Here is a 19,599-nt window from a genome sequence, read left to right on the forward strand (position 1 = left end):
ATTACAATTGGGATAAGAAAAACCTCTTACTAGTTCTTATCTCAATCAAGATGGGAGTAAAGTGCTTTGTGCCCACTGCTAAAAGTGGAATTTCCAGATGCACCCTTGGGAATTAGTGCTCGTAGATGCATTAAGAAGACCAACTTCAACGAGATTTTAGACCCAAAGGTTCAAATTTGTCAGTTTAAATCACACTGGCAGCTGTCATTAAGCAAAACCATCAAGCCATAAGTTTTAAAGCAAAAATTCACAAGGAAGTTCCTAACATTCACAAAATACTGAAATGCTGATAAAGCTGCCCCATCAAGGATGTGGACTACTGCTCCTTTTTGAACAATCCATCAAGCCATTATACTGTTAGAATCATCCAAATGGAGTATTTTTGTGCCACAACCCAACCTAGAAGAGGCATGATCGGAGATCAACTCAGGTATTTATTTATCATCAGCTTCTACCATATCAAAGCAAAACATGGCAATCGATGAAGTCCATATACTACAGACTGAAAGAAGAAGAAAAGAAAATTAAAAAAGAACTTACTAGGGCCTCAATTCTCTCTCTCATCTTCCCTTGAAGGCCGGTGATTGACCGTGAGGGCCTCAGCCACCCCACCTCGACTCATAACAAAACCTGTTAATTTCTGGACAATTTACCATCCAAGTGACAGATTACCACCACAAAATCAGATAACAAAACTTCTAATAAAAAATTGAAAAGAAAAAAAAAAAGAATCAAAATCACAAATACCTGTTTGGGATCTCCATCAAGATCGACGATGGCAGCATGGCGATCTTCCATCACTTCCCTCCACCCTTTCTTACAGAAAAACGAATATCACTCGGTCTCCATCTCGATCTCTTTCAAACCTCCCTCTGAAGGTGGTGGAAAGCTCAAAGAAGGCAGGGCAGGGATATCGATCCGCGTAGGCCTCTTTTGCTTCAGAACCGAAGCTGGCGAAGAAGAACGAGCGGATTTGACGACAGCAGCGGCATCTTTCCTGCAAACCCTAAAACTGCTTGCTTGTTTCTGAATACATCAGAGCTGAAAAGAAGAAGAAGATGAAGGAGAGGAACATGAAGAAGACAAAGAAGAAGGAGATCCGATTAGGGCTAGGGTTTCTGGAGACGAAGCGTTCTTGCAGAAGAGGGAGATTCTAGAAGGAGAGAAAGCAGGAGAGCTTGCAACTGCAACGGCACAGGACATGATTGGAAGTTTCAGATTTCTACAAAGATGGATTTGTTTTTTCTTCGTTGGAGAAACGGAGCTTTGAAGGAGAAGGGATTTTTATCTGAAGATGGTAGACATGAGATAGAGCTCAGTGGTTCTTCCGGCTCCCTGAAACTCCTTGGATCTTTCTCATAGAGAGAGGGGGTTACAGTACCAGCACCGGAATCACGACAATGGAGAGGAGATCTCGATCTCTAGAAGCGTCCTTAGCACAAAAGAGAGGAGCGGCTGCTGAGAGAGAGACAAATAAGCTGTTAGATCTGAACATTTTAAACTGTTCCAAATCTGGAACGGCTGACGCCGTTTCTAAACCAAGGATAGAGGCATTCCTAAATCACGATTTTGGTGTAGTAATTCATAAAAATGAAATTAAACAAAGAAAACCCAACAGAAAAGAATCTAATATTCTTCTGAGCCATGATCTACCTAATTCACTAAAAAGAAAGGAAAAATTAAAAGTAGTACTAGAAAATAAGAAAAACAACTCCTTCCGTAGTTAAAATTCATGATCTAGTAAATCATCCAATCTCAATCTCATCATTGCAATGGAAAAAAGTACAATTCCAAGAGAAACCCCACAACCATTTCAAGAGTTTATCACTAATCTAATGCAAAAACCTCAAAACATACCTCTTCATGGAGTTTCTTGTTTTGGGCCTGTAGGATATCATTATCTGCTTTAACGGCTTCAAATTGCCTTTTCAGAAGATCATAGTCCTTCTCCAACTGTTTATGGTTCAGTGGTTCCTTGAAGAATTCAACCAAGCTTTTATAGACCTTGAGGCAACAAAAAATTCTTGTGAAAAGCATTTGGCTTGAGAACAATAAAAGAGACCATGAGACTTTTAGTTAGGAGACAAAACAGGAAAGAGCATATCTCAATTTTTAGGAAAACTTATCGAGACATCAATTCATATTTTTCGCATATTAGAGGAGGTCCAATGAAAACCGTTCTTCTCTAGTTCTTTGTAAGCTGCCAAAGGAGATCAAATGGAATACTTTGTTGAAGATTTGCATAAAGATATTCATCCAGTCATCCACAATTCTCATATCTACTACCAAGCATGGAGTACAGTTCGCTAGGAAGAGGAACAGAGTTGAATTTGACACACTATATTTCCAATTTGCTGAGTGGCCATAATTAAAATGCAAAATTGATTCCATACCATTTGGAAATTCAATAATTACATAATAAGTTTGGACTGGTTTTTAGGAAGGAAAGCTATACAAGTCAGATTCTTTGTATTGACAATACAACTTAAAAGTGATAATGTTTCATCCTGATATGACTTGTATTATTGATTTGTTCAGGTTGGCATTCAAAACCTATCTCTACACAGGTTCATCATTAGATCCATAAATCCAGAATAGAAAAAGGGAAAGGATCATGATTTATATATTAACAAAGAGATCAAACTACATTTTCACAAACGGAACTAGATTCTATTAAATTGCCGAGCATTTCCTCAGTTCATGAGAACTAGAAAGTGATCTCACTTAGTTCCTTGGGATCGTATGTCTCCCATGTATTCGAAACAACTCCAGTTTCATTTTAAGGACAAAAAGATGGCAGAAAAAGAATACAACAAACTGAAAGCAGGAAATCTACACCTAGATGATATTGGGGAAATGCAGGGAAATATTGGGGAAACATGCGGAAAACAATGTTTTTTCAGGCCAGATCATCTACAGCTTAGGGCCCACTTGATCCACATATCATATGCCCAACAAACATGCGGCTGCATGTGCAGAGGGCTGCTTGTGCGCTAAGTACTGCACAGTTACACTTTGATGAGCAGTAAAGCCAAAAACATGGCAGAGCAACCCATGCAGGTCAGAAAAAAGAAAGAAAAGAAAAGAAAAAGAAAAAAGCAACATCATGCTTTTTTTTTCCAGATGCACTATCATCTACCCTGGCTTGATTTTCATTTTCTTCCTAGAATTTTTATTAACAACCATTTTCTTGATTCCTATGATTACCATATTGTGGCCTACCTAGGAGTAAAACAAAATGATTTTTTAGGCCACAAGTTTTAAACAATGTGGCCCACCTAATGAAATCTCCTAACCATATTGGCAATGTGAAGATCCCCAATGTGACATGTCCCAACAAAATGTGGTACCTTGTTGCATGCTCAAAAGGGACATCTATGAGGCGGAGAAGAATCAATCCTTGTGCAATTGGGAGAACCTGAAATGCAAGGCAATACAATCCAATTGATCCCAAGTGAAACCCTGTAAATTTCAACATTCGAAGACTGCAAAAAGTGGCTAAAGGATTAGTACCCATGTAGTGAAATATGTGGAAATGAGTTTTCTCTATATCCAAACACTAGAAGATGGCTGATGAATTATGTGAAATGATGCTCCTTCTTGGCTCCTTGGAATCCTTGTCTTCTTGGCTTCAACTTTAATGGTGGAAGATGAGGATTGAAGGGTTGAGATGGAAGATTTTAGGGTGGTAGGAAGTGGGCCACACCATAGCTTCTTTCTCTCCTTGGAATCCATGGATGGTTGCTCCTCTCTTGGTGCTTGGGGAATGTGTTAGAGAATGAGAGAGAGGGAGAGTGATGTAAGGAGAGGGATGGGTGTAATGGGTGTGAGTGATGGGTGTACTTGACTGGTTATGGGTTGTGTTGACTTGGGTGAGAGAGGGGTTTGGGTTGTGATGGTAGGTGTACTTGATTGATTGATTGATGTGATATTTAGGGTAGAGATTCTCTTGGGAATTGCAACGCCCAGTGTTTTTCTCGAACTGAATGCGGGCCCACATCTCCTAGCCCGGATATCGCCTCGGCGTGCGAGACGCGTCGTCGGAACCGCGGCCATGATGCGGTCGCAAGGGTATAAGTCTCGGGTCAAGTCGACTCTGATATATGGGACACAACTTAGGATTACGTGCAACTACTATCTACTCATCGTAGGTTGCCGAAATTCGACCGGGAGGACCGTGGAAGCCTATGGAATGGTACGGTCTAGGATACGGGCCTCACACCCCTCTAGGACATTTAGCTCGGCCTTTTTCAAATGGTATCAGAGCCTAATAGCTCGTTTTATTTTTGGTTATTTGGATTAAATTCCTGAGCTAATTGATCTGAGCTTTTTAAGATGTCAAATGTTGATAGCCTCTCAATCACTAGGCCTCCACCATTTGATGGCTCCAATTATGCCTATTGGAAAGCCAAAATGAGGATCTTTTTAAAGTCCATGGATGAGAGTGTGTGGCAAACCACAGTGACCAATTAGACCCCTCCTACCACTGAAGTGACTGATACTGATGGAACTATAATTGTAAAAGTTTCACCTTATTTTTCTTGGACCACTTTCAGAAAAGTGAGAGTAATGCCAATGCAAAGGCTTTAAATGATATTACTTGCACACTATCACCAGATAAATTCAAGAGAATTATATCCCGTGATACTGCAAAGCAAGCCTGGGATATTTTGAAAATGACACACGAGGGTACAACAATTGTCAAGAAATCTAAAGTTCAAATCCTCACAACCAAATTTGAGGAAATATGTATAGAAGAAAGTGAAACTTTCATGGACTTCTACACAAGATTGAATGACATTGTCAACTCTATGTGGGGTCTTGGTGATAGGATCTCAAAAAGTAAAGTCTGTGCAAAGATACTGCGCTCGTTGCCTGATCGGTTCAATTCAAAAGTGACCGCGATCCAGAAACTTCGTGATACAGATAATATGAGGTTAGAAGAGTTAATTAGGTCTCTTCAAACCTATGAGTTAAATTTTAAGGCTCCCAAAGGTAAGTCAATCGCCCTCAAGTCTTCTAAAATTATTTCTCATGAAAATAGTAATAATTTTGATTTAGACACTTGTAATGTCTCGGAAAAATCCATACAAAGACCTGAGTACCACCTCAGGCAGAAATTACTAAGGACCAAATCTTTTAGAAATTAGATAAAAATTAATTAAGTACTAAACTGAATTAATCGGTGAATTAGCTCGAACCACTTTCTATATGAACTGTACGACCTAAAACCATTAGAATCGATAACCCAACATTACCTAGAAACCTAGGACCAATCTCAAAACCCAGTTGCTCTCGGGAGCACATTGAAACTCTGTATCGGGCCTGGACCGCGCGTTGAAAGTCCGATGACGGCGAAACTATAAGGTTATGACCACCTTATTGGGCTTGACACCCATTGCGGCAATCGAGTCCAAATAGTATCCAGAAATGCATAACTTGAGCCTAGAGCGAAGTCTGTGAGAAACGCGAATAGCTTAAGAAAATGAACTAAAACTTAAGTGAATTGGGTTATTCACTTGCAAGCCAAATTTAAGGTTTCAGACCATCAGATTCTGACCCAACTACACCCCTGGATCAGAGAAATTTCTCTGCACCCACTGGTATACTTGTGGCCCTGATCGAGTGACGATGACTGTTGAACTGAAACGGATCCTCCGCAATCGATCCACTAGTCCGATCAGACCGAAACCTTAACCTTAACCTGGCATAGATCCATTGTCAAGGAACTTTCTTCAAACTATATGCGAGTAATGGACCTCAAGATAAGCTCCGTTGGCCCAAAATAGACACCCTTTGGCTATAACCTAAGCAAACCATGGCCCTGGGGCCATTGACATCAGTTCTGGGCCTATATAAGGACCTTAAACCACCCCTCTCTCATTCCATACGATTTTCTCTAACTCTAAGAGAGAGGAGAGAAAAGAGGAGGAAAGAGTGAGGAGAAGAGAGTGAGATAGGGAGATCGTTGTTGGGATCCTTTCTCACGACTCCACACGCCGAATCGCCACCCCACCGTCGCTACACCATCGATTCTGACTCCGTTTTAAGTAAGAAATCCTAACCCTAATCTGTTTTAGGAATCCAAATAGAGAAATCGGTGAAATAGCTAACCTATTTCAATGTTTAGGTAGTCGTGCCGTAGACAAAAACGTGGTGTATGAACCGAGTTCGTAACGAGAGTACCAACAAAAGGTACGGACTATAAACGTTTAAGTTATGGTTTTCAAGGCTTTCAATGTCAGTTAATGATTTATGACTGACTTGATTGCTACCATATGTACTTAGATACGACGCTTCCCATGTATCACACATGTATGAACTATGTTGAATATATAATGCATTCCATGTGTTTGTTGAAATGTTTAAATGAAAGTGCTATTATGATTTGTGCTTGCCATGACTATAAATCTTGGTTATATGTTTGTTGTATGTAGAACAACTCCTTTACGAAAGGATTTGCTATAATATATGTTATAACTAAGTTAGGTCATGTATGTATTAATGTGTAGGCTAAGTGTTTGATAAAATGTCTGAATAAGTAAATATTTGATGGATTGTAATTATTAAGGGTGTTGAGATAGGATTCTCAACTACCTTACCTATATGTATAAATTCCTTCAAGTAACCTAAATTTCAAATACGTGATTTATATATGAAATGCATATGTATGATAACATGTTCAATATGTTTGTTAAAATGCTCAAATGAGAATCATATATGAATTGGTTGTTAAATGTTGTTATGACTATCACATGTGATTACTTGTTGCATTTAAGTATGATTGGGACTACTACGTAGTCCAGGCAATTGGTAACGGTTTCCGATCGAGTGGCCAAACTAGTCTCGCCACAAGGGATACGTTCGATGAATCCGAGCCGTACGGTGAATGTCAACAGTGGTTAGGCCACGAGGAGTGCTTATGCGCTCTATGTCAATTAATTCAGCATGCGCTCGTACTAATCGAACTTGTTAAGTAACCCGATTGGCCTAATGTGCGTTTACCTTGTATGGATGTTACTACTTGAATCTAAGGTACCACCTACCAATGTAAAATCCATTTCAAACATGGTACCAAGATCCGCTAAGACTCATGATCCGGGCATGTTGGTGTATGGGACATCGTGGTCGAGCTGTCGGCCTATGTTGGGGTGACGAGCCTCCCTGCAGTGGCCAGTGAGTAACACAAACTCGTGAGCCGAATATGGTGGTGTATGGGACACTGTATTCGAGCTGTCGGCCTACGCTAAGGTGAGAAGCCTTTCCGTAGTGACCTCGAGTACAAACTAGGCCTACGTTGAGGTAACGAGTCTCCCGTAGTGACCTGAACTTGCCTATCCACTGCTTTTCAATCAGGGGTGATGTTACCCTATAACTTGCCTATCGTATGTGATTAACTAGGATTGACGACCCTAGATGGATCATCGTTTGGGTAAATGATATAAGGGGGGTACCTTAGCTTCCCGAATCTGCTGTATGAATAAGCCTAATAAATTACTTAGCTAACATGACAATGCACCGCATTGCATGTGCTTTGGCGAGGAAGTGCACGTTTAGGGAGTTTGCCATGCGTGATCGTGAGATGATGTCGCTGAGGGAGTGCAGGTGAGGGCATGCATCATTATAGCATATCATTCCTGCATTAACAAGAGTACTTAGGACATGATTATTGTACTACTTTATCATTACTGCTTGACTGAATTGATAACATGTTAACCTTTGCCTTATAGCTCCACTGAGTTGATCACTCACTCCCACTCTAGGACGGTGTTTTAAAACACCAACCAGACTCTGTTTTAGCTGCAGATGATGGCGAGGCTTACGAAGTGGAGCCTAACTTCTACGGCGATGAGGAGGAGTTCTCCTATATACAGCTATCAGGCGGGTCTATGTAGACCATGTACTAATCGACGGGATTACAAGGATACGAACTAGTTGGACATTACACTTTGTTATTTGTATATTTTGGAATAAACATATATATATATTCAGCCTGGTGACATGATCATACTCTGGGGGTTTATAACCACTTATATACTTTATATATCTATCACAGTCTTTCGCTTGCTTAATTTAATCATCTCTGGAGTATGATATGATGATTTAGTGTAATCCCATTTATGTTTAATGCACTAATATGGACAACATTTAATCATCATTATTTATGTTGCATAGGTGATGCGTTGGAACTCAAGAGTTGAGCTGGGGCTTCTTGCATTTCGTGCTTTCATCCTACGAGACATTACGACAGTCCAGCCCTTGTCTCCTTTCGGCGGTTGAGGTGAAGCAGATACAACCCTAGCTGTCGCTCGAGTCAGGTTATTTTTGCTTGTAATAAGTTGAGTCACGTACTCTGGGGGTTGGTTCGGTGCGTACTCTATCATGAATCCAGTTGTGGTGAAACGGAAGCTCACTTTTCTTGTAGAAGTTGTCATTGGTTGTAACTTTTAGTCGACTTCAGAAACCTTCAAACATAAAACATAACTATAGTTAGCATTTGAAGAATCAAATAGTCTATCTTAGAGATGAAGGGGAGGATGTTCCCACTGAGAGTCGTCATTTGAGCATCAGAAAGACGCCAAACTATGATGAAAGTTCTATAACTTTCTCAATGTTAATGTTAAATAAGATAAAATGTCCCCAGTAGAGTCGTCATTTTATTTCGAACAAGAGACAAATGCATTTGATTTGGGATATTATCTTATTCAAACATAACAGAGAGAGAGTATTAAAGACAATCATCATATTTTATTTCACTAGTCGACGGGTTTCTATTAAACATCCTAAGATGGTAGCCTCATGAGCCGGGGATGGTGGTAATGGGACATTATGCCTGAGCTGTCAGCCTATGCTGGGCCCTGCACTCCCCGTAGTGACCGTGAGCTTATTCTGAAACAGCTGATTGCAATTGGACTAATAATGAGCTGGCAAATCATGCACACATAGCATACTACGACGGCTTAGATCATTATGCCCATATGATTACGCCGTGTGTTGTGTTAATGACCAGCCGATCGATTTATGATGATGACTTGTATCACTCATGCCTATACGATTACGCCGCGTGTTGCGCTGATGACCAGTCTCATCCTTAGGTGACGACCCCATTGACCGTCCGGATGTTTTTCCTGGGGCACCGACCGTCCGGATGGTTTACCCGGGTTGATGATTGATTCATGCATCCATGCACCTAATAAGACTGCATTTACTCTGTTTTGGTTGTCTGGATGTTTTATACTATTTCTTACCTAATGCGGCGGTGTGTAATCCTGAGGAAAATTCACACTGAGTTGGCCACTCATCCATCAAATATACAACCGCACAGGTAATACAGGTAGCTTAAGTAATATGCTTATTCAGACTTGATGAGGAGCAGGGTACGATCGCCAGGGATGCATAGTTGTATTTACCTGGAGGAGTTGCGTGATATTGCGGCTTATATTTATATGCTTTCTACTATTCTTCATGTATTAAATTCTTGTAAATCTTGTACCTGTTAAATTCAGAGACATTGGTTTGTATAAGTCATTATGGGCAGCTTCTTGTAAATTTGAATAATAATGAAATTTTCTTTTATGTCGATTTGTCCACACTACACTCATTTGCTTACTCTGATGAAGGAAAAAAATGTACACTCGAATTTGACCATCCTTTAAAGCTAACACTTGGGTTTTTGGGACACGGGTTATATACTCGGGTCCTGAAAATTCGGGGCGTTACATCAGATCATCCATCTGGATTAAGGTGGGGTCCTAGTGCGATCCTTGTGGACAATAGTGCAGAAAGAATCCGCTTCTTGTGGTTTTTATCGGGTCAGCATGCGTTAATCGGGAATCCTGGTCTGGTGCACTTCGGCAGTGCACCGCCTACGTACACACCATCTAGGTGTGGGGTTCGTTATGAGGTCCTTCGGATCAATCTACACCATTCATTTGTCTCTCCACCTGGTTTAAGGGGTTAAGCTCAAAATCGAAGTATATCTAAGGCTCAGGTGGGCCCCAAGATTAAGGGTTAATGATTGATCTATCCGTTGGGTCACTTTTACAAGGATCTAAGGGCTGCAATTCGATGTGTACAGTTACTTTAGGATTTATAGACATGGTATAAAATTTCAGGGTAATTAGGTAGCAGGAACTACGTGATCTATAATTCAAGGGTCTAGGTTAGTGGCCTTTTCGTAATTATTGTTGATCTGAGAGTTTTGTGAGATCTAATGGGTGTACATGGTATTGGGCACGTTTCTAAGTAGTTCTTATGAAAGAACTTATATCTAAATCATCATGGATGAAAGTTTCATTTGTTAATTCATATAAGAGATGGTTTATGTGTCAAAATACCTAATGGATGATCTTGTCCTAAAATCAACGGTCCGATTGCTGGATTTATGAGTGGAGATCATTCATGAGAAAGTATTTACATCAAATCACGTGATGGATGGTCTTGTCTTGAAATCGACGGTCAGATGGTTGGATCTATTAAATGGAGGTAATTTCCAACGATTAGATTTGTGTCAGGGCGAGGATGTAAGGCTAGGATACTTGGATTAGTATCGTGCGCACGTATATATTACGTTGAATCTTATGGTAACGCTCAAGAACTTTCGATGCTCGAGTATCAAAAAGTTCGAGGCGTTACAATCTACCCCCCTTAAACATAATTTCACCCCCAAAATTTAGTACTTCCATTATCCGAGTCATTTTCCATGCACCTAAGGATTCCCTACTTCTTATGTTCGAGGTAATATGAATAGATGGTTGTAGTGGGTTTGTGTCTGATGCACGGATCCTTCACCTACGCAGTACAGAGGATTTACCGGTATCAATTCGTAATCCTGCTAAATCTCAATCCTTTGCTTGATCAAGGCATTGGGATCATTTCAGATTCTCTAGGACCTAGAATTTGAGTCAAACCACGCAACTTCCGCGTAACCATGGTTCCATCAATCCATAATCCTGATCGTTTTAGACTCATGGGAAATCTCACATGCTCTTGTATTCTTATAAAGGATGATTCTACGTGGCCCATTATGCTTTTACTACATACTCTGATTTTCCAATATACTACTTAAATTTTTGATCTGCTTTTATCATCCTTACCGGTTCATTAAGCTTAGGTTTTCAATGCACTACTCATAAGTTAGATACATATAGGTCTAGGTGCGTGTATAATTGGCTATGTGAATTGGGATGCTACAATCCATTTTTTGATATCATTCTAAAACGAGAGATAAAAAAAGAAGTATATCAAAATCTCAAGTGGGCCACACTACAAGAACTAGTGGGAATTGGATGCCTTTGATAGTTGAAAGCTTCTTAGGGTCACAGTAGGCTTTGATCAAGCTGATATTTATGTTTTCTTTGATCTAAGTCTATGTGAACTTATGAAAATGTTAGATGGAAAATAAACCCACAGTGGACCCTAGGAAGATTTCAACATAGTCATTCAATCCCTTCTTTCTGTGGTGTGGTCCAATTGCACTTTGTATGTGACTATTTTTTACCTCATACTTTAGAATGATCTAAAAAAATTGATGGACAGTGCAGATCTATCACATAAATTGTGGTAGGACTTCTCTAAGTTCCACACGTTAACAGTTGGGTTGTGTAGCAGGCAATCTATCGGGTAGAAAGAAAATCGGCGTGCTCTGTGACGTGGTGTCATCGGAGATGACGTGGACCAAGCGATCAGCACTGAATTTTCCTATGCCTTAATCTATGTGGGGTCTATTTGCAAGATCCAAATCATCCATCGGGTTGGCCAGCTCACTGTGGGCTCGAAGAACCATGCCTTTGGCAGGTTCCAATACACACATGCATCACAGTGGACCTTAGAAAGTTTCAACAGTGGGTAGAGCTGGGCATCGAGTCGAGTTGGACCGAGTTAGGGCTGACTCGACTCAACCCGCTCAAGTAAGATAGTGGGCCTTTGAAACAGTCGGCTCACTTAGGCAAAGAATGAGCCTTTCAAACAGTCGGCTCACTTAAGGAAAAAATGGGCCTTTCAAATAGTTGGCTTACTTAGGCAAAGAATGGACCTTTCGAACGGCTCATTCTTGGTAAGAGGATAGACCTTTTAAACAGTCAATCCATCAAACAAGAGAATGGGCCTTTCAAACAGTCGACCTGCTCAAGTAATATAGTGGGTCTTGCAAACAGTCGAATCGCATGAAGTAAAGAATAGGCCTTTCAAACAGTCGGCTCACTAAAGCAAAGAATGGGCCTTTTAAATAGTCGGCCCATTAAACAATATAGTGGGTCTTTCCAACAGTCGGCCCATTAAGCAAGAGAATGGACCTTTCAAATAGTTGGCCCATTAAGCAAGAGAGTAGGCCTTTCCAATAGTCAGCCCATTAAGTAAGAGAATGGCCTTTCCAAACAATCGGCCTATTAAACAAGAGAATGGCCATTTCCAATAGTCGGCCCATTAAGAAAGAAACTGGGTCTTTCTAACAGTTGGCCCATTGAGTAAGAGAATAGCCTTTCTAAACAATCGGCCCATTAAACAAGAGAATGGGCCTTTCCAACAGTCGGCCCATTAAGCAAGAAAATGAGCCTTTCTAACAGTCAGCCCATTAAGTAAGAGAATGGACTTTTCAAGCAGTTGGTCCATTTAATCAATCCACAAGCATATGAAGATATATAAATACAACATATAGATGTTCATACAAAATAAATGTTGAGCATATAATTTAATAATCAGATTCAATTATAAGCACAAGTAACCAAAAGTTAGAAATATCAATCATCAGTTGAAATAAAAGTTAGACTATTACTTAAGCTAACATGGAAGATGAAAGCTCAATGGGAAGAAGTCATCACCTTATGTTTTGAACCGCCTATATTGTCGTTAGGAAGCGCACTCGCCCTTAAACTCGGATCCTACCATGAATTGTAAATTATATGGTTAGATCCAAGTTCTGCGCACTATCTAAGGTTAAGCTCATATCCTAGGGTCTAGATTGCTTAGATTTAGGGTTTCAACCTAGAGTTTAGGTCTAGGTTTAGATTTTTGGATTCAATTTATAATTGATGTAATAACAATATTAATGATATTACTAATTAAAAATAATAATCTAATAATAGCTAATGATATTAAAATAACGACAATAACAAATAAGATTGAATGAAATGGCTTACCTAACTCGATCCCGATCTGAGCAAGTCGACTCAACTAGACTCGGTAGGGACAATGAAATCCACTAAACTCAGTTGGACTCGCTATAAGCTAACGAGTCAACGACTTGACTCAGTTTTGGACCGAGTCGGCTCAACAACTCGGCTCTCTCTTCTTCTTCTCGTTCTTTCTTTTCTATAGTCTGGCTAGCCAAGAGCCTGGACATAAAACCTGACCCTAACTCGGTCCAACAGCAAGTCGAACAGGGTGTGCAAGTCACTAAGTTGACTCGGTGTAGGAAGGAGAGAGTCGAGCTTCTCTCACTCTCTGATATCTTCTCTCCTCTTTCCTTCTTCTCTCCTTTCCCCTTCTCTTCCCTGGACTTCTACAGAGTCTGAACTCAGCTGAAGTTTTGGGCAAACCTGACCTGAGTCACACAACACATCTCCGGTTCGATAACAACTTAGCAGAGTTGGAATGGCTTGCTCCCACTCCCTCTTTTCTTCTCGTTCTTTCTCTCCTTCTTCTCCTGTCTTTTCTTCCTTACTCTCTCTATCTCTCTGATGGAAAGCCCCGGATGGGATGCCAGACTCAACCCAACTCACAGCAACCTAGACCAAGTCGACTCAACTTGGTGCGGCAGCTCATTGCGATACGATCGCTCTCTCTTTCTCTCTCTCTCTTCCGGATTTTTAGGGCTGGCTTCCCAAAATGGAATGGGAGAGCTACCCTAATTAACTTTTAGCGGCTTCTACCCTAACTAATCTGAGGATTAGTTAGGGGTGCGGTATAAAAACGGCTCGACCCAAGGTTTAAATGAAATATTGGCCGTTACATGTTTGCATGGTTGGCATCCAACCTTGGTGATGATCATTAGTACATGAGATCTATCGATTCAACGTTTCAGATCTTGGAGTGGGGTCCACTAGTGGGAAGTGGGTTCTTTAGGTTGGACGGAGAAGATGACCCGATTGACAATGGAAAGTCTTTGCCTAAACGGTTTATATGTGATCCAACCCTTCTAAAAAGACCAGATGAGCCCAAGGATTCTCGTGGGACCCACTTTTTGGACGGCATCGAACGTTCCCTTGGTGGTTTCAACTCACCATGCGTCCAAGAAGGAAAACTCCAGCCGCTGCAAGATAAACCTAATTGTTTTGAGAGAAGCTTCTAGGCTCTCTCCTAGGGCTTACTTGGACGTATGAGATTGATTAGAGGAACCACAAATGGCTCGGATACAATCCCGGCTTCCTGCTCTTCTAACTATACCGAAACCAAAAGATTCTCCCACTACTCTCTCTCGCTCTCTCCAACTCGAAAAGCCCTAAGATAGATGGCTTAGATTACTTGTGAAGGAGTGGTTGGGATGAAGGTAGAGGTGATAAAGCGGATTGCCAGCCTGTCGAGAGGAGTTTATGCTCTCAGCACGCTACACTCATGCTTGCTCGTGCCCGCTATTGTAAGCACGCACGCGTGCTTCAAGACGTGTGATCAACAGGGTTTTTGGTCGGGGGTCATGCCGCGTCAGATGGACAGTTCGGATCAGCCAATAAATGATGATGATGGCCCACCAATCAGATAATGGACGGTCGTCCATCGCTGGGAAGAAAAACACGAAAGAGAGAGAAGCTTTTTCTCTTTGGAGTCGGGTCAACCCGGTTTGACTGGATTGGCTGGTGTAGTGTGGCGCAGGAGTATACAAGTTGTGTAATCCAATCTCTAGTGTGGGGTCCACTGCGATGCCCTTTGATATCCACTTCGTCCATTCATCTTAAATAGGGTTATTGGGCCATCACACCCAAGATGAGGTGGATCCAATGTTCAAGTGGACCATACGTTTAGATTTTGTCCTTCTAATTGTATATTCTTATCGATCCAATAGCCATATTGCATTTTATTTGATCGTTAACGGTCATCATGGTAATACCTAAGTACTGAAAAGTATGAGGTGTTACACCTTATTATGTTACAACCACAACCCTTACCTTTGTAATGTAACCAAGGTCGTGGTTATAACGTGGTATGGGTCGTGGTTGTCATGTGTTGAGGGTTGGGGTTGTCATGTTCATGTAATTAATAACTTGATTATTTTTAAATAATAGGGGTTGGGTCCCACAATGGGGTGATCCGTTCCGTCCACCTTGTCAGCCAGCTAACAAACATCACAGTGAACCTGGAAAGTTTCAACAATGGGTGTCATTGTCACCATTATTTTCTATTATGTGGCCCACACGAGCTCTGGATCAGGCTGATATTTAGACCCTAGCCCTAAAATGATATGGCAAAAAGGATGGGTGGCATGGATTATACACATACATCAATGCGGGCCTCATGAGTTGGGCCTTGCCTACACCCTAAAAGACTTCCGTCGACATCACTTTCTCTAACTTCTTATTCACTCAAAAATCATACAACTACTGAACCAAGGACAATAGCATTTTGGTCTGAAAAATTTTTCCAAAGCTTGTTGAAAGGTCACCCTTGGAATATTTGAAAAGTAGAATCCCTTCGGAGAATTCCAGGATAAGAAGAGGCCAGTACGGTCAAAATCCCAAGTTTTAAATGAAGGGCGTCCAATGACCATTGTTTCCGGTATGGTGTGCTCCACCTGATATTTAGATTTGCCTCAAATTTTTGCTCATGTACTAAAATGATCGGTAAAAAATCGTTGGATTCATGCATTAAAATGATCCGTAAAACTGGATGGGCAGGGTGGATAAAACACATATTTCCTGATATCAAGGACTAAACCTTTTTTTTTTTAAAGAAAGGCAGGATTCCACCTGATTTGTATTGATAAAATTGGATGTACATCTTGGCGATTCGGGCGAACCCCGGTTGTTGACAGTGCCCACCTATTATGTGAAGAGAGATGAAGGAAATCGCGAAGAAAAAAACAGGAGCTAGACCGGCCTAAGAAGCCTGGAAGCAGATCAAGGACTAAACCCGATGGACAGAATTCATCTCACATGTACAACATGGTGGGCCACAAAAAACTTGGTTGTTCTACCACTGCGTAAAAAAAAAAAAAGTGTGTTAAGATGATTCATGTCCTCCCAAGCCTTCCATGTACTATCTTTTAATTTTCTCTCAATTTATTAGCCATCTTCATCTCATAATTAAGACCAATCTCTTTCTTAGCTAGTTTTTGAAATAGGATGTGGCTCATTTTTCTCAACCATCTTTGTCTCATAATGACAAATATCTTTCTTAGTTATTTCTTGGAATAGTATATGACCATATTTTTCCTAGCCATCTTAGTCTCATAATGAAAAATATTTTTCTTAGATATTTCTTAGAATAGAATTTCGCCTGTGAGCAGTCATGGATGAATTTTGATGGTTGATTCCCTTGTAATATACTTTTGACGGAAATAGTTTTACCAATTCCTATAAATTTTACTTATTAACTTCATCTTCTTTAACTTTTCTTTACTTAAAAGTTGTTCTACTTTCATCGTGCATGTATATGTTGTTGTGCATAACATTCTGCCATACTACGGATCTGGCGCAAAGAGGGTGATGAAGTCGATCACTATCTTCCTATAAAAGAAAAAAGTCTAACCTATTGAGATAAACCACTTATTAGGTCTAAAGAACATTTCATTGGCTACCTTGCAAATATCACAATAATCACACAAATAATAACCATTTGATCGGTGGCCTTAAATATGGACAGCCAAGATCAATTATACAAAATTATGTATAAGCAACATTTTGATCCATCAATTTGTCAAGGTCTATAATAGATTACTTATAATTCTAAACAACCATCTTTGTTGGGAAATTTTAACCAATCCCATCGATGACTAGGAAATGGATGGTTGTCTAAAGTAAGGCCAAATTAAAGATGGATTGGATTATCTGATCAGCTTGACTTTTGCATGGTAGCTTGTGAAATGTGTTGGATGGCTTTTTAACGTGGGCCTATTGCAGCGGTCTCTGGTGCTGGATGTTACTGACTTCTTCCCCGTCCCCGTCGTTGTAATTGGTAGGCTGCCAGCTCCCGGTGCTTCCCCTGGGCGTCTGTTCTGGTTGAGTAGAAGGCTGGTCTTTGAGCTGCACCGGGTTCAGCTTAATTGCGTTAGTGTGGAGGTCTGCATTCTGTGCTGGATTGGCTGCAAAATTTTAGCAACCAAACGCAGTGTGCCGCGCTGGCCCCTTTTCAGTTGGTGCTGCCGTGCTTCTAGGATATTCTATTAGGTTTGACTAGATGTATAGCCATATTTCTGGTTTCACATGTACAACATATGTCGCAAGGCTTAATATCAAGGACTAAACCTGATGGACGGAATTGATTTCACATGTTGCACATGGTGGGCCACAAAAAACTTGGTTGTTCTACCACAGCCTTTTTTAAAATAAAAATGTGTTGAGATAATTCGTGCCCTACCAAACCTTCCATCTTACTATCATTTTTCTCTCAATTTCTTAGCCATCTTCATCTCATAATTAAGACAAATTTCTTTCTTAGCTAGTTTTTGAAATAGGATGTGGCCCATTTTTCTCAACCATCTGTCTCGTAATGACAAATATCTTTCTTAGTTATTTCTTGGAATAGTATATGACCATTTTTTTCCTAGCCATCTGTCTCATAATGAAAAATCTCTTTCTTAGATATTTCTTAGAATAGAATGTCGCCTATGAGCAGTCATGGATGAATTTTGATGGTTGATTCCCTTGTAATATACTTTTGATGGAAATAGTTTTACCAATTCGTATAAATTTTACTTTTTAACTTTTCTTTACTTAAAAGTTGTTCTACTTTCATCGCGCATGTATATGTTTTTTTTTTTTTTTTAATGAACAACGGCCCGCCAATCCATTGAAAAAAAGGAAGATACAACCTAGTTGGGATTCGGGCGGGTTGAAGACAAAAACAAAACAATCCACCTATCTTAACTATACATGAATATGCAAAACCCCAAAAGAACAAAGCAGGGGGAGCCCAAAAACAAACACCGGCCCCCCTGTCCCCCACCAAAGAGAAGGACCTCTGAGGACCCAACAGAACGGGCGGAAAAGCATTGAGTATATGGCCTACCAACGAATAAGACTACTGAGAAGCACCCACGTCAGGACGAACAAAGCCGGCTTAATGGAGGGCTCCATAGGGAGACCCGAGATAACCAGGACCCACCTTGTCGAGAAATAACAGCCCACGAATCCGAGGGGGCAGATCCCTAATTTGGTGAAATTCCTGGTCAGCTTGGATCCTACTACCTCCCATCACCATACCATCAGCAGGGCCATTTCCTTCCCTTGCTATGTACGAAAAGGAGAAGATGCCCCTGTGCACCAAGTTAGCTATCCGATCGACTCAGGGTTTCCAACGCCTCGAAATAAGAGAATTACTAGAAATGCAGTCGATGCCCACCTTGGAGTTTGATTCTACAATTGCCTTGGTCAGCCCCGCTTGTAGACATAACTTGATGCCGTCGTGAAACGCATGGAGCTCCAATCCGATGTTAGTGCCCACGCCAAAGCCATGAGAGAAGGCGAAGAGGAGATCGCCGGCGGAATCATGACCTACACCCCCACCCCCAGAGAGGCCCGGATTCCCTCTAGAAGACCCATCCACATTAACTTTGACCCACCCCAGGGGAGGTTTGCGCCATCTGATAACTCCGGAGTGGGCGGGAGCTGGAGGGGCCCCCAAAACATCTCGGGATGGGAAACGCTGCAGTGCCACCACTAGGGAAGATCCAATAAGCGTTTCCAGAAGAATCCTAGTACAGGACATGATGGAGCGATTACTTATAGGGGTGTTGTCAAACCTGGCTGCATTTCTAGCTTTCCAGATCTCCCAAAGGATGGTGACTGGGAGGAGTTTGCGGATGAGAGCTGGGGCAGAACCCGGAGCCAGGGCCCTTCTCCACTAAAGCAGCCTCCCCTCCAACAAATGATGGTTCAGGAAGGGGATACCGCACCAGGAGCTGAAGAAGCGCCACACCTTCGAAGCCTGTTGTCCCTCAAGGAAAAGGTGAAGAATGGATTCCTGAGACGGTTGATGAGTGGGGCCTAGGTCACAGCAGTTATAGCGGGATGCAAGCTGGATCCCTCTACTTTGGATTTTATCATCAACAGGAAGAGCACCCTGTAAGAGCTTCCAAACGAAGATGGACATCATGGGATACAATTTGTTGTGCCAGATCCATGAAACCCAGCCAGGGGCAGTACCTTGGGACCTCGAAACAGACCAAGCCAACTTGACAGAAAAGGAACCAGACGGTTCATGAGGCCAATAACATCTCGCTGGATCTGGAGAAGTGGCAAAACCACCATGGAAAATCTGATCCAGAATCTCTTGCGGCAAATACAAACAGACAACAGATGGAGGGAGAGGGCCAGTCGGCCTTAAGAAGTCTCTGATCTTCAGCGTATGTAGATTAGCAGGAATATATGGGATCGGTGACCAGACGGAGGAGAGGCCCCTGTCCAGACCAGTTAACCTCCTAGAGATTCAAATCGTCGTCACCAACTTCCC

Source organism: Magnolia sinica, chromosome 18 (assembly GCF_029962835.1).
Source record: "Magnolia sinica isolate HGM2019 chromosome 18, MsV1, whole genome shotgun sequence".
Taxonomy (NCBI): Eukaryota; Viridiplantae; Streptophyta; class Magnoliopsida; order Magnoliales; family Magnoliaceae; genus Magnolia; species Magnolia sinica.